Source organism: Cupressus sempervirens, chromosome 3 (assembly GCF_028749045.1).
Source record: "Cupressus sempervirens isolate cs-2001-9-10 chromosome 3, ASM2874904v1, whole genome shotgun sequence".
Classification (NCBI taxonomy): domain Eukaryota; kingdom Viridiplantae; phylum Streptophyta; class Pinopsida; order Cupressales; family Cupressaceae; genus Cupressus; species Cupressus sempervirens.
In genome coordinates, this window is record NC_143120.1 from 679,399,604 (window position 1) to 679,414,989 (window position 15,386).

Here is a 15,386-nt window from a genome sequence, read left to right on the forward strand (position 1 = left end):
AAACTCAGTTATGTAATTAGGAACACCAATACGTCATAAGAGCAAAATCATGTCTTCTTTTAACAATGGCCTTGCCAAACATAGGAGTAGAATAGAATCAAAGGTGCAATAATGAAATCAAATAAATGTCTGAACGCATTCACATGGGAAGTTTACGTACAATGTGACTGAGTAAACGGAGTTTCCCAATCTGGGATTCTGCTGACAAGATGCCTCAGCAATGGCATTCATTTTTAAGACTCGTTTAGGGTAGTGGCCACATCCCAAACAGTTTTTTTTCAATCTCGGCATTTATATGACTGACTTTTCAATTTACTATTTAGCCAAATCCGTGACTGGATACAGGTCAGTCTGATGCAACCGTACCGTTATTGCAAGCGAAAGCCAGAATATGCGCTGCAGTTCTAAATAAGGGCCCGTTTGGTTGCTGGAATACTACGTGAATTGGTATTGAAAATTAGAATACGTTTCTTATTTTGATTGGTAGAATAAGAATAGAGAATAGGATTACATATTTTCATTCAGCACCAAAATGAATTTTTATCAATTTTCAAAAATACCTGTAATTGAAATAGCCATTCTTATTCTCAATCTGACTTTCCCAATTTGAAAACTTTTTTCAAGTCCCCCCAAAGCTCAGTCATCTGGTAATACGCAAAAGTGACAGAAGGTATATAATATGGTTTTTTTGCGTGAATGGAAGGTGTAGAATTTTGTGATGGGTTGCGCAGATCGAATGGGTGCACTGACGGATTATAAAAAGCAAGCCAACTTTGGGAGGAAGACCAGGATATTCTCTCCTGCATCCGATTTAGAGTTCGCCCACAGAAATTTTGCAGAGTTCTGCAAGAAGACCAGAGGGGTAGTGGAGGACATGTAAAAGGGTGTATCCAATTAATTTGTCTTTATAAAAATGATCGATATCGCTTTCAACGTGGAGGAATTTGTTTATAAGAAATTATGACCGATAATGCTTTTGATATCTTGAAACTTGGAAAAGAATCATTGCTCTTCAGACCGATTTTCCTTATACAAAAACAACAATGACGTTGACTGTGTGCTCGGGTTGCGATTCAGGTGGAAGGTGTTGCCATTGACAATGATAGAGTTGGGATAACTGTTGAGGATGAATGCGTTGAAGGTGCTACTTAAATTGCTGTGAATAGGACGAGGTTGTTTCGCAAGAGAGTGTAAAACTAGATTTCTCCAAAGAATCAAAAACCTTAACCATATTCTAATAAATTTGACCTTATTCTAATTCAATTTTGTACAACCAAACACTAATTAATATATTCCCAATCAAATTCTAGATGAACCAAATGCAATTGGAATTGCAATTTTCCATTCTCATTCTCATTTTCAATTCTAATTTTCAATTCCTATGCCTACAACCAAATGAGCCCTAAAGGAAGAGCCATTTAAAAGATTTTTAAGCCGATAGACTTCTATATAAGCACACGATGGGTACATGGCTGGATGCCCATGCCGATGTACTTCTATCTCCTGCCACACTATCGGATTTAATTGTTGTAGGCACTTCATTGAAGTCACTAGAGAGTACTCGCTTAGAAAAGGGTTGTAAAACTAAGTAAAAATATAATAACTAGTACTTGCACTTTTGATGGTGCAAGGGGTTAGGTCTATAGTCTTATGTACTTTTGAGTATTTGCTTGAGTATGTTCTTTATGTAATATGTTTGATTCAGTTGTGTTATTTTGATTTCTTTTAACACTCACAATACAAACGCTTTGTTTGAAGAACTATCTAATATAGGTGGTCTTCCTTTCATTTGTGTATAATTAGATATAGATTGCTTTTCATTTCTGAGTCCTTATCTTTCAATTCCACTGACTCATCTTGATTCCATGATGGTCCATTGTAGTTTTCAAAATGTATAACAACATACATGGACATGTTTGGTGGTTTAATACCCATTCTATAGACAATATATGTGATTTCACCAATCGCTCCAATAACGAGTCTTGCTTCTATCCAAATGATTTTTGTAAGCATTACATATCTTTTTAATATACACATCATCTCATTTCCCCTTCCTTATGTCTATTTTACCATTCACCTCTTATTATTTATATTTCATTTTATCTATTTATCTTTTATCTTCTATGTGTATCTATCTATAATATACTATTTATCACCTTACATATCTCTATCAAATTATATCTCTTCATCTTTCCACTTTCCAATCTCCTCTTCCTATTTATCAAATTTGACACGCTCTAGTAAAGATTGTATATATCAAATGATGATTTTGTAATATATTATCATCTTTCTTGAAAACTCTCCCTTTTGACTAGTAAAATGTCATTTTTCTCTTCCTTACATCCTCTTTGCCATAGGATTTTTTCTTCAACCTATGATGTTTTTCTTATTTCTTTTGTGGCTACACTAACATAATCAATCTTATCATCTTTTTATAGACACCTCATTTTTAAAATGAAGAGCACAAATGTAACTTATTGTTAATTGTTATATCTTTCCATTCAACCCTGCAAATTTATAAATGTAATTTTTTCATTAATAAAAGTAAACATGTAATAGTTTATATTTTGACAAATAAAAAGATGTAATGTACTATTTACAAGAATAAATAAATTAAATGTATAAATTTATCATTTCATAAATAATTAAATAGAATTGTCTCCATAAAACTAGGGAAAAAACTAAGGCAAGAACCTACAACACAATGGTAATTTGTGAGCCTTTTATAATAATAACAAATAATTTTCACAAATAATAATAAATAAATGATAAAAAGTGAAGGCTTCAAAAAGCTTAGAAGGAAGCATGCATAATATTTAATTTTGTAATAAATATAAGATATTTAGTAATAGAAATGATTTATAATCCTTACATGGTCATTTTCACAATTTGTGTCATTATAGAGACGTAGTTTTCAAAAGCAAGATGTGTATATATTAAAAGAAACCATACAAGTATGTTTGAATAAATACATTAGTGTCACCTAATGCTTTGCAATAATAATTAATAATGTAAATTTAAATAATAAATTTAGAAATTTTATTATAATATTCTATCTTTTGCAAGAAAAAACATAGAATAGTTAACTCTAATGTAATATTGTTTCAATCAAAAATTTTAATTTTTTTTTCTAAATTTAAACTTAAATTGAAATAAATTCTATATGATGAGAAAATAGTAGATTTAAACTTTTAGTAGTAATTGTAAAACAAAACTACAAAATGCTTTAGCATTAGTTACAATTATTATTTTTCATTTTGTATATATTAAAATTGTGGAAGCAATCGAGTTTCAAAGATATTAGGAAATTAATTTTATATTTTTAAAATTAAAATTAATATTTTTTTGTTCTAATCTATGACACAAAGTTAATAGAGTCAATAGTATTTTAAATAAATCAATTTTATAAAATAGAAAATTAATAGATAAATATAAAACTTTACAAAACAATAAAATTCTTATACTAATTGTAATTATTATTATACTAATATTTTTCAACGGAATCCATGAAGAGAACTTTCAGAAATATAATGTATCTTTGGTTATCGTGTGAAATCATTTGCTATTTTCACAACCATAGTGGTCTGCTTTAACTCTATGGCACGAACAATAGGTTGTTTTAAATTTGTGGCACGATAGAGATAATGTCGGGTATTTATGAGGGGATATAATTAAAATTAAAATACTCTATTATGTGAGATGTGTTGTCTGCCAGTATGGAAAACTGTAGGAACCAGAGATTTGATAAGTTATGTGTGATGGATCAAAATTCTTTGTAACAATTCATTGTGTGTGTGGTATTTGTATCACATTATAGTATATATATTGTCTTTATCATTGATTTTAATATGTAGTTTCAAATCGATTTTATTAATTTTTATTTGATATTTATTTGATGACCACTTTTTGTAAAAATGAGTAGAACACTTGGCATCTACTAATTCTAAATGATGGTCATATATTAAATCACAACCATTTCTAGAAATTGCCTCATATAGTTAATTAAACCACTAACCTTCCTACAATTTATACAATTAATTTTAACAATTATCTTTTTAGTTTAAATTTCCTTACACGTCTTATAAACATAATATAATTTTTTAAAATAATTTAATAGACTCCACATAAAAATAATTTAATAAATACAACATCAAAAAATATATACTAGTATAATATCTTAAATAAATCTATCTAAAAAAATATCGAAATTATTTATATTTATATTTATTTAGTTTTTTACTAACTTAAGTTTTTAAGTTTGATATCTTACAAAATGGATGATTTATATTTCCAAATATTATAATTTAAACAAATATTTAATGTGGTATATATTTAATTATTTTTAAAAGTATATTCTATTTATATAAGATTTAAACTTTTGACGTGTAGATGGTTGTCAAATTTAATCTAGAAGAATAAAAGTTAACATCGACATGCTCACATCATCCTCCACCACCCATTTTCCATTGTAGAATATCGGCATTAATAATTTCCTAAAATTATAAGTTTTGAATACATAATTTATAATAAGAAATTATTTATTTATATGATATATAGTTTAATAATTTTTTGTTACTTACTATTAGAACAATTGTTGTCTTCTCCTACTGAAAGTGTGGTATACCTAATCTTGGTCATACTCCTAATAAAAAATAATATACATAAAATATATAATAAAAGAAAACACCATGTCTCGACCTTAATATAAATGAAGACAATTAGCAAAAAAAATTCATATATAAACATGTGACATTTTTTGAAGGGGTGAAATGATGTCTTCTAGCTAAATACTAAAGATATGAAAACTAAGTGTGATGATGTATCAATGAAATGTCACTTTATTTTAAGAAAAATAAAAAATAATAGTTTTACTACTATTAGTATTGGTTTCACTTATCATTATAATTATCAATGATAAATTGATAATATAGAAAATTAAAATAATTTAAGATATTTTTTATTGAAAGTTAAAGTTTTCAATTTTTACAATAAGATAACTATTACTTTTGTGTAATGAAATAATTATTAGAAAAATCATATAGTATGCATAAATACTAGAGTGAATATATGATTATTTAATATTAATTTAATTTATTAAATCAAGGACAAATGGTGATATTTTTACAATAATATGGTTATAGAAATATAGATAATTCATAATATATTAAATATATTCATAAAAAAAAAAAATTATAAAATATCTAGTAATTATATACCAAATATAAAAATTAATAATATTATAGCCTCAACATCTTAATCAATAAATAGAAGATATTTAGAGGTCAAGCACATTTATTAAGTTCTGTACTATTGAAAGTTTCACATTATTTAGCATGGTTTCTCCTATTAATATCAAAATAAACAATGAAGCCACATGTTATGGAGATCAAAATAGAAAGATGGGGAGGAGATGACCATAATGTGATAGGGCCAATTGTCCATTATTGATTTCAAAATCCTATGTTGGGTACTTCATATATAAATTAATAGTTAGAAGGATAGTAAAATATAATGGCATATAAGGGGAGATGGGGTTAGGATGAGTAAAATAAATAATAGAAATAGAAAAGAGAGATGAAAAGGTGAAAATATAGGTAGAGATAAAATAGTAAGGGCAATACTAGGAGAGATGAAGAGTAGATAGGTGGTCTGGAATCACATATTAAAGTAGGGGATAGTTGTGAAGGGATAAATAGAATGAAGAGATACATATCTTCGAGGTGATAGATAGTTACATTGGTGGTTTTTTCCAAATTGGGTTTCCACGTTAAATCCTGGTGTCTCATGTGTTCATGATATTTCTTTCATGCTTGCAAGTAATTACTAATAACATATTAAGATTTACTAAAGTAATTCACACTTTGCATTTACTGAGTTACAACATTTTTTGTGTGTTTACCAAGTATCAACAATAATTAGTTTTATCAGTCTAAATTTTTTAGTTGACATCTAAGGGATCTGAGATTTATTTTAGTGGTAACTGATTCAACCCCCTCTTAGTTACTCCTCTTATATTTCCTACAATTAGCTTTTTAAAATTTTTGCAAAGAAAAAAGGTGCGCAACTACACACTTAAATAGGTGCACAGTTGCGCACTTTTAACTTGGTGTTTAAAGTGTTTGAATTATTCTGTACATGTAGAGCGGAGGCAAGGTAGCACAATGGGGCACCTAAGGAAATGTGGCAATGTGAGTTGAAGAGCTAGAGGAAAGAAATAAAGTGAGGAAGAGGTGGGGGGTCCTGGGTTTTATAGACCCAACACTCAGCGCACCCCTTGGTGATGCACAGCTACACTGCTATGCATTACCAAGGGGGAAATGCCTTCCTTGGGTGGTTGGTGCACTAGCACACCTAGTGAGGTGTTCTAGGTGCACCATTTTTCTTGCAAAGAATGACTTACCCTCTCAGATGATGGTTTTTGGAATCTGGGTTTTCAAGCCGGGACCCAAATCTGACCAAAGATATTAGGAAAAACCATAGAAAAGACTCAAACCTCAGACTAAGGATCTAGAAAGCTAAAAAATAAAGTAGGGTGTCTCCATTTCTATGTGAAATGAGGCATGCATTGTGAAACCACAACCATGAGCAAATAGCATTAATCATGTGTGTAGGGAAACAACCAAGACTTGTTAGGGGCTTCAACTAGCCTATGTAAAAAAATCACCTACCCATAAAATCTCAAACTAATTATATCAAGATAGCACAATAATTACACCTGCCAATGGAATATGTTAATTAAAATGCCAATTGTAGGGATCTAACGTTGTGAATGTAACATTTACAACCTATAAAAAATCTATTTAGTTTTATACATTTTGATAAATTAACTCTCCAAATCCTCACAAATAGGTCCAAATGTATTGCCTAGCTTATTGCATCTTTTCTTGATGTCTTGTAAGTGTTGTCCTGCTTGGGCAATAAACAGTTGGCCTTCTTAGCTCTTTGTGACCACCCATACACATATCTTGTGTCATTTTAACATCTTCAACAATGTGATGAACAAAATCATGACCTTTATGCCTCGAGTCCATAATATATATCTCATGTGCACCACTATCAACTTGAGTATGAACATAGGAAGACTCAATTATGTTATTGAATCCATGTGAAATGGATGCTACCTCATGATCAAAATTGTTTTTACAAAAATCAAAATAAATGTCATACCTTGGTTACATGTTTTCAACATTTGTAATGGGCTAGGCCATGATTGTAATTTGATCCATTTTGTGATCAACATAAAGTCTCAATCGTGTACTATTTGCTTCCTCTTGACCCACGGTTTTTCTTCTTCTTTAGGAATACCACATGATGATTGATTTTTACATCAGATTTTGATGAGTTGTAGTTCACACTTTGTAAACAAGCCACCCTTTTCCTTTCCCTATTCTTGCACAATTAATTCTTCACTTCTCCCAATGATTCATTACTATATTTATATATTTGTTTACTTTTTCCATTTGATTTGATACTCAAAAATTGTGTGAATGAAAGAATGTATTGTATCTTGTGAGGAAGAGAGTGATACTTATCATAACTAGCCACAATTTCTTTATTTTTTGGTAAAGCTACAAGGATTAGCTATTTTTGTAGATGGAGATGAAGCATTAGTGTGACTAATTTTCCTTTATTATCCTATTGTCTATTATCCTATATTTACTAGAAGATATAACTTTATAAACCATTTTAATTTTTTGGCTCATAGCATCAGACTGTCATCCTTTGGTACTATTTTTTGGTTGAATTTGTTTATTTAGTGCATACTATGATTAATTTTTTTTACATGGCTAGAATCTTTATAAATATTTCTAAAGCCATGACCAAGTCTTATGGAACATGAGACAAAACCATTAGCAAATCACCATACCATATTCCTACACATGTAACCAAACCCATATAAGGATTGGCAGCTTAGCTAGAAGATCTTTACATCATCAATAAAGGTTTCACAAAGTTGGAGTTGCAAGGAGGATTCAATATTAAATTATTTAAGCGCTAATAGAAGAGGCAACTCGTTGACTTAGCTAATCCTGGATGAAGCTTCAAGATCTTTTGCATAACTTCTAAGATACCTCCTTTGCCTCATGGTCCCATGCAACTGCTTGCCACTCAATTTTCAATCATAAGGTATAACATCAAATGTTCTCCTAAAAAGGGGGAGCAATGACAACTTAGGAATTAGAATTCATTTTGTGGGTGAATAGGGGCATGTTGGAAATATGCAGCCATTGTTTAATCATTCCATCCTTTTTTAACATTTCCCTCTAAATGTTACTTCCATAAATATAGGTGATTCAACATATTTACCTAAAACAAAAGTGTATATAGATAAGTAGAGATCCATAAATATCATGGGACCATTAGCACAAAGAAAAGAGTCGTAGAGAATTTAAGCAGCATCTGCTAGAAAATTATTTTCTTGCTAGCTAGGGAATTCACTTAGGTTGGCCACCAATGCCCTTGAATTAGCAAGAGCCTAGATTATTCCAAGGTTCAAAAGAGGATATTAACATAGATAAAGTTAATTAAAGTAGTGGTGAACCCCATAATGGTCCCTATTTATCACCTGAATTCGAGTCTTGAATCTCGAATCTTGTCTATGAAGTTCCAAACATTCATACAGAGGGCTCCATAGAAACCATTAAATAGCAATTGGCTATAAGAGAAATTTAATAACTAGTGAATCCAAAACATTCAGAGGAAGTGACATTGTTGATTCATGCTCAAAGATATATAAAAAGTTAAATTTTGTAATATATTGTAGGACATGGGAGACATTCTTGATAGTGCTGGTTATTTATTCAACATGGGTTTCACCATTTGAATTTTCTTTTATCAATGTGCCAAGTCGAACCCTACAATGTCGTATATGCAAGATATGGCTCCAAAAAAGAAAATAGTTCCATTATGCAAGATCAAAGCACTGAAAACCCTTACCTTGATTAGCTCTTCATCGCACCTTTGAAGCCTCTTATCCGCACTCTGTCGTGTGAGTAAATGAAGTTTCTCTTTTCTTTTCTTTTTTATATCCCCAACAATGTTAAAATTTGGACGATAAATTTAATTGACATAAAAAATTTGACATTGTTAGGATCATTTTTTTTAATGAATTGTACAAGCCAAAATGGCCTACCATCAAAAACTTAGGTCAAAAAAGCAACCCAAATGTACTAGTGACACAAAATATTAAAAATGGTAGATATGAAAGTATTTATTAATGCTTCCACAAAGGTAATATATTAATAGATAAATGACCACTAACAAGGCCAACTAATGCCACTAGCAACAACATTGTGCCAATCACATGGATACAAATAGTCCACTAATGAGGCGTCTCATTGCAAGTTAATGGGGGCACCCTCCACAACCTGCATGGCTTACGATCTAAGAAATGAATTATGCATAACACTATTCACTTAGTAAAGTTAATAATAAATATGATGAGAGATAAGTTTAACTCAATAAAAATATGACTCAAGCACTAGATCAACTCAAGATCTTGATTTGCCAACATGTTTATTAGAAATAGTAACAACATATTGCCTTCAAGATGGGTGAAATCAACTAAAATCGGAGGGAAATTCCATGAACAACATCCTCTTCATGATAAGAATTTGGAGGGAAAATCTATATAAATATCATCCTTTCATAGAAGAACAAATAGATAAAAATGGAGGGCAAATCCTTATAAATATTATCTTTCAAGTGTAATAAATAGAACCAAATGGAGGGATAAGACCATAGAAAGTAAGTGCACACCATGATAGGATGGAGGGTTGCTCCATAGGCCGAATAAGGCAACTATGAGTCAGTTATATAGAGGGGTCCTTCTTGATATGAGTCAAGTATAACTGAGGGGTCATTTATAGTTAACCTTGAAAAAAATTGACTCCCTATGCAAATTATAAAATAACATCCATGTTAAACTTCATATAAATCAAGGGTATTAAAATCATAAAGTGCCAACATGGGCATAAAAAGATTCTATAAAAGCATTAAATTGCAACTTTGTGCAAATCAATAGATCATAAATAAATCGAAGGCAAATGTGTAAGATAGCTCATAACCTAAAATAATTTAAGGTAAATGGAGTTATATTTGGAAGAGCAATGAGAAATATATTTAACTATATGGATATTAGGTATAAAACTCTATTTAGGGTGAACAAGGGTACTTAAATGATTTATGAATTAAAGTTTTGAACATATTTATTTGACAAAAGATTGAACTTACAATTTACTCATCATTATAGACACAATAGCATGTATTTTGATTTGTGTGTATACATATGTGTGTGTGTGTGTGTGTGTGTGTGTGTACACCCATATATACTCAAATAAATATGTAAATATGAAGGATACCAATGAAACATAAGAGAATACAAGGACATATGTAAAACAGAGTACTTGTGAACATAATTTTGTAATAGCCAATGGTACTTGTAAACCAATGAGGTGAGAAATCCCAAGATCTTGATAATCATAAGGTTAGTCCAAAAATTTAATCTAAGCAAGTCTTTAAATAATAGATGTACCAACTAATCATGAAATAAGGTAAATGAATGTATCATTACAATTGTGGCTAACATATTGGCAACAACCTAGATGAAACATTAGATTATAATCAAATCAACATATATAATGCAATATTTATAATCCGAGTGATAAAGTGATTTTAGTGTTAAATAAATTTAAAAGATTGAAACCAAAATGCCTACAAATACCATTATTGTGACCAAACCTTGATGTGCCTCATTAAACACCAATAGTAATGAGGAAAAAATAATGTTTCTAATTAAAACATTAAAAAATAACAAAGATATTCAAATTCACAAAGGTTACTAAAAATAGTAATGAGAATATATTTACATCAATTTCTATCCAAAATTAACATTAAATAAGTTTTTTAAAAGAACATTATTAAACATTTAATGAGATTGAAAACTACTATTAAAAAGTTAAATAATAAATGATAGAAAATATTTCAAATTGTATTGTAATAAGAGAATTTGAGATATGTTAAAAATGGTTTGGTAAAAAAAAAATTAAAAATTAAGAAATTTGAAAAAGTAAATAATATTTAGTCTTATAACTATTTTAAAAGTAAAGAAAATTTAACTTTCAAATCACTAATTTTAGAAAACAAAAAACTAAATTGAATATAAACCAAATTTATAAGATGGATTTTTTTGAATTAAAATAAAAAACAAGAAAAGAAAACTAAAAGTTTTATTTTTATTTTATTTTAAGAAGAAGCAATTATAAACTTATCGCCCTAAAAAACAACTTAATATACTTCACAAATCAAATTAAAAGTCTGAAAAATCAATCAATGTTGTAAACTCAAATATAAAGGACCATATTAAGGTGGTAATAATTTAAAAATTCATTTTAAAAAAAAGCATTGGAATGATTAAAAGTTGGATTACAAATTTCAATGAAGCAAATTCGAAAGCCCAAAGTATAGTGTTGTTTTTTTAAAGAATAAAATTAAATTTTTACTTAACGAATGATAGATTTAGAACACATGAATTGTACTTTAAAAGGATTGAAAACAATAGAATAAATGAAAAGAGAAAATTCAAAAGAGGAATAACTTCTACAAGAAGTGTAGATATGGAAACTAGAAGTGTAGAGATGGAAACAAGATGGGCTCGTTTGGCAATCGGAATACAAGTGGAATAAGCATATGTATATTCTTAAAATTTTGAATTCTATGTTTGGATGCACTAAATTAGAATTGGAATAGGTATTCCAATTTTGGGCCAAAAATGAGCATTTGCTATTTCGCCTAAATAGGTGGAATTGGAATATGTATTCCTATTCCTATTTTTTTATTTTAGAAAACATAGATTTTAGAATTTGTGAATTACACAACAATTTTTAGGTGAACCAAACAAAATAGGAATACGTGACCCCATTTTTTATTTGAGAATAAGTATTCAAAAATAAGTATTCGTATTCTTATTTTTATATTCCCACAGCCAAACAGAAAATAAATATTACGGAGATGTTACAAGTACAATGAGTTGGCAGAAAAGATGCACAAATAACTGGTTGGTCAAACTTCCCATGCACCATTGGTGAGAAGTAACAGAGGAGAATAGAAGTCTAAAAAGAGTTGCAAATAAAATAATCAATATTATTATTTCAACTCTGAAAATGAATAAATTAAGATTGTTGTCACTTGGTAATAATTAAAATGAATGTAGCCAGAGTAGAGGCCGCTAAAGGCAGAGATCGTTCAACTTTCAAGCACTAGGAAACATAATTTCTATAGAAGGAGATACAAATGAGGTCCTAGGAATCAGAAAAGTTTACGAGGTTGAACCAACAGGAAATATATAGATGGACTTATGACAAGGGGTTGAACATGTGACTAAAAACAATGTAGCAAAATACCAACATACATGTTTGGAGAAGAACACATAATCTCAGACGTAGGTTTTCTCCAAATTTTAAACTCAAGGCTCTGGAAATTTATGTTGGAATAAAAGTGACAGTCGTTAGGTAGCATATAAAGAGAAGAAACATTTCAAGAATTTAAAATTAATAATTTTAGAAAGAATGACTTCCAAAACAAATGCCTATAAATACTTAGATTAATGTTCCATATCAAAGCCCAAAAAAAGGCTACCTAATAAATGACTGCAAAAGTATTCAATTTATTTTCAGTTGTAAATTAACAGAAATTTAAACTGGCAACAAAAAATAAATATAGTAATACAAATGTAGATATATATTAATGGAATTTCTAGAAGAATGTTTTAAAAAATTTAAAATTTATATCTTGTTAATAAATTTCGGTAGATTAAACATGAAAAATTTAGATCTTGTTAATAAATCTCAATAGATTAGTTCTTGTAATTAGTACTTGCTGGTAAGCTAAGTACTATTGTGATACTTTTTAGATTTTATGCTTTAACTAGTGATTAAATTTTTAAGAGTTGGTTTTTATTAAGTGAATATGATTCATTAATGTTTCATTATTTTTAATGTAAATAATTTGATTTCAATTTTTTATATTTTAATATTATATTTTTTATAATATAATATTACTCATTTAATTAAAATACTAAAAATATCTTTCATATATTATATAATAGTTTAAGAAATACTATTATATACTATTATTATAAAAAAAATTATTATTTTCATATTTTAATATATTTTTAATATAATATTATATTGATATTATATTTATTATATTAATACATATATAAATAGAACATATATTAATAATTATATTTATAAATAAAGTTTAAATTTAAATTATAATCAATATGATTATAGAAAACTATAATTATCTAATATTTTTATTAATAAAAATATTTTATAAACTATAATAAATTTATTAAATTAAAATTATATTTATATAAAAGCTAAAGGCAAGTACTAAGCCACCATGTGGCACTTGTTAAATCTCAAGAGAATGAAACAAACTTCTTTAAAATAAAGTAGAATAATATTTCTCTTTATTTTGGCGGCAAGCTTTCCAAAACAAAGAGAGAAAAATGCAACACAAAAAGATTAGAAATGAAGCTCTACTTCTCTTCTCCTCCAACAAAAAATCTCTCCAATGTGATAACCCTCACAAAAACTCAAAGAAGGATTGCATAGCTCTAATATCATGAAAGACTATTATCAAAATGATATGAAATGAAAAAAAATAGGATAATTCAAGAGAGTTGGTTATATCATAAACTCAAATCCAAAGAGATCCTTCCAAAGAGAAACACAAGAGAAGAAAATGACTTTTGAAAGGGAAAGCAAAGAAAACCCCTTGTGAATTTTATAAATGAGGAAAATGCATTAAGAATGAGAGAGACAAGAGAGAGAAATTACAAAAAGGACTTGTCCTCACATGATACCTTGGCTTATCTCACTTAATAAATACAAAAAAAGTTGTTAATTCTAACAAAAAAATCCTTTTCAATGAGCCTACCATGCCATTTTATGATTTATTGTACATAAAACATGTTGGATTTTTCCGTTGGGCAAATACAGAAAAGTGTATCATTTTTCATCATTGGCTTCGCATCCTCTACATAGCACTTACACATGATACTAGAGGATCTATGAGCTTACTCTAAGATGTTAATTGGATGCTTTATTTTGCAAAGATATGTCTAAGTCTCTATTTCTTAGGGCACCATATTGAATTATAAATTTTCAATAGTGGAATTCTACTCTATTTTTTCTTTAGATGATTGGATCATGCTTGTCTAACAAGGGTGAGGATTTTCCTAAGTCTAGGTTGCCTATACAAGGACATGTTCGAAAGCTATCACAACTAGACCAACATTCTTATGTGCTCTTACCTGCCCATGTTCAAAGTGTTCAACAGAATGAAAGGTGAGCTTCTATTACCTATTTTATTTTCTTAACCCAAGGCTTTTGATGATAATATCATCTATTTTGAACACTTATTTCTTATATGAAGGTGGCCTTGATTCAATTAAACCATGGAAATCCTCAACCCCTTAAGTATGTTGTGAATTCTTCTTCTCTAGCATCCATATATAGTTATTATCTTACTACTCCATATGTCCTTGTTTTTATTGTGGTCCAAACTACTTTTCTAGAGAAGTAATACACAACTTCGCAAGATTTCAGGTATAGAAATGAGTGTTTTATAATATTACACAACACTACTCATGTTAAATTTCTTTTCTTAGTGAATGAGGGATTTAGCTTAAGTTTCCATTTTTTGCTTTCAGATGGACTACATCTTATGTAGAAATCCTAAAAAGTGATTTAAGTTGTGAGTTATGGGAAATATTACCCAAGGCATGTGCATCACCGTGCATCATCTATCCCTAAAAATAATGTGAAGTACTCTTGCACAGGAGGATACAAATGGGGAGATAGCTCAAAGCCCAATCGACATGTGATCATAGGGGCCATGGTTGCAGGGATTGATAAACATGAACCTTTCCATGATAGTAGGCATAACTACAATCAGTCTGAACCCACAATTGTAGGCAATGTTGGCTTGGTTGCAACCTTGGTTGCTCTATCAGGAAGTGACAATTTAAAAGTTGATAAGAATACCCTTTTTCGCATTTCCACCTTTTTTTATCAACTTTAAGTTGTCACCTCTTGATAAAGCGACCATGGCTGCAACAAAGCTAGCATTACCTACAATTACATGGGTTTGGTCAGATTATAGTTATAACAACTATCATGGAAATGGTCATGTTTATTAGGCCTTGCAACCATGACTCGTATGATCACATGTGAATTATGCTTTGAGTTGTCTCACCATTTGTACCCTCTTGCATAGGAGCACTTCACATTATTTTTAGGAATAGATATTGCATGGTGATGCACATGCCTTGGATAATGCTTCCCATACCCTAGAATGTAACTCATTTTTTGAGGATT

At 29.4% G+C, this 15,386-nt stretch overlaps 1 pseudogene; it reads left to right on the forward strand.

The window, feature by feature from the left end:
* The window catches only part of LOC149568550 (endoglucanase 25-like), a 136,049-nt pseudogene extending 120,959 nt beyond the window's left edge, over positions 1 to 15,090 (forward strand).
* The last annotated feature ends 296 nt before the right edge of the window (positions 15,091 to 15,386 follow it).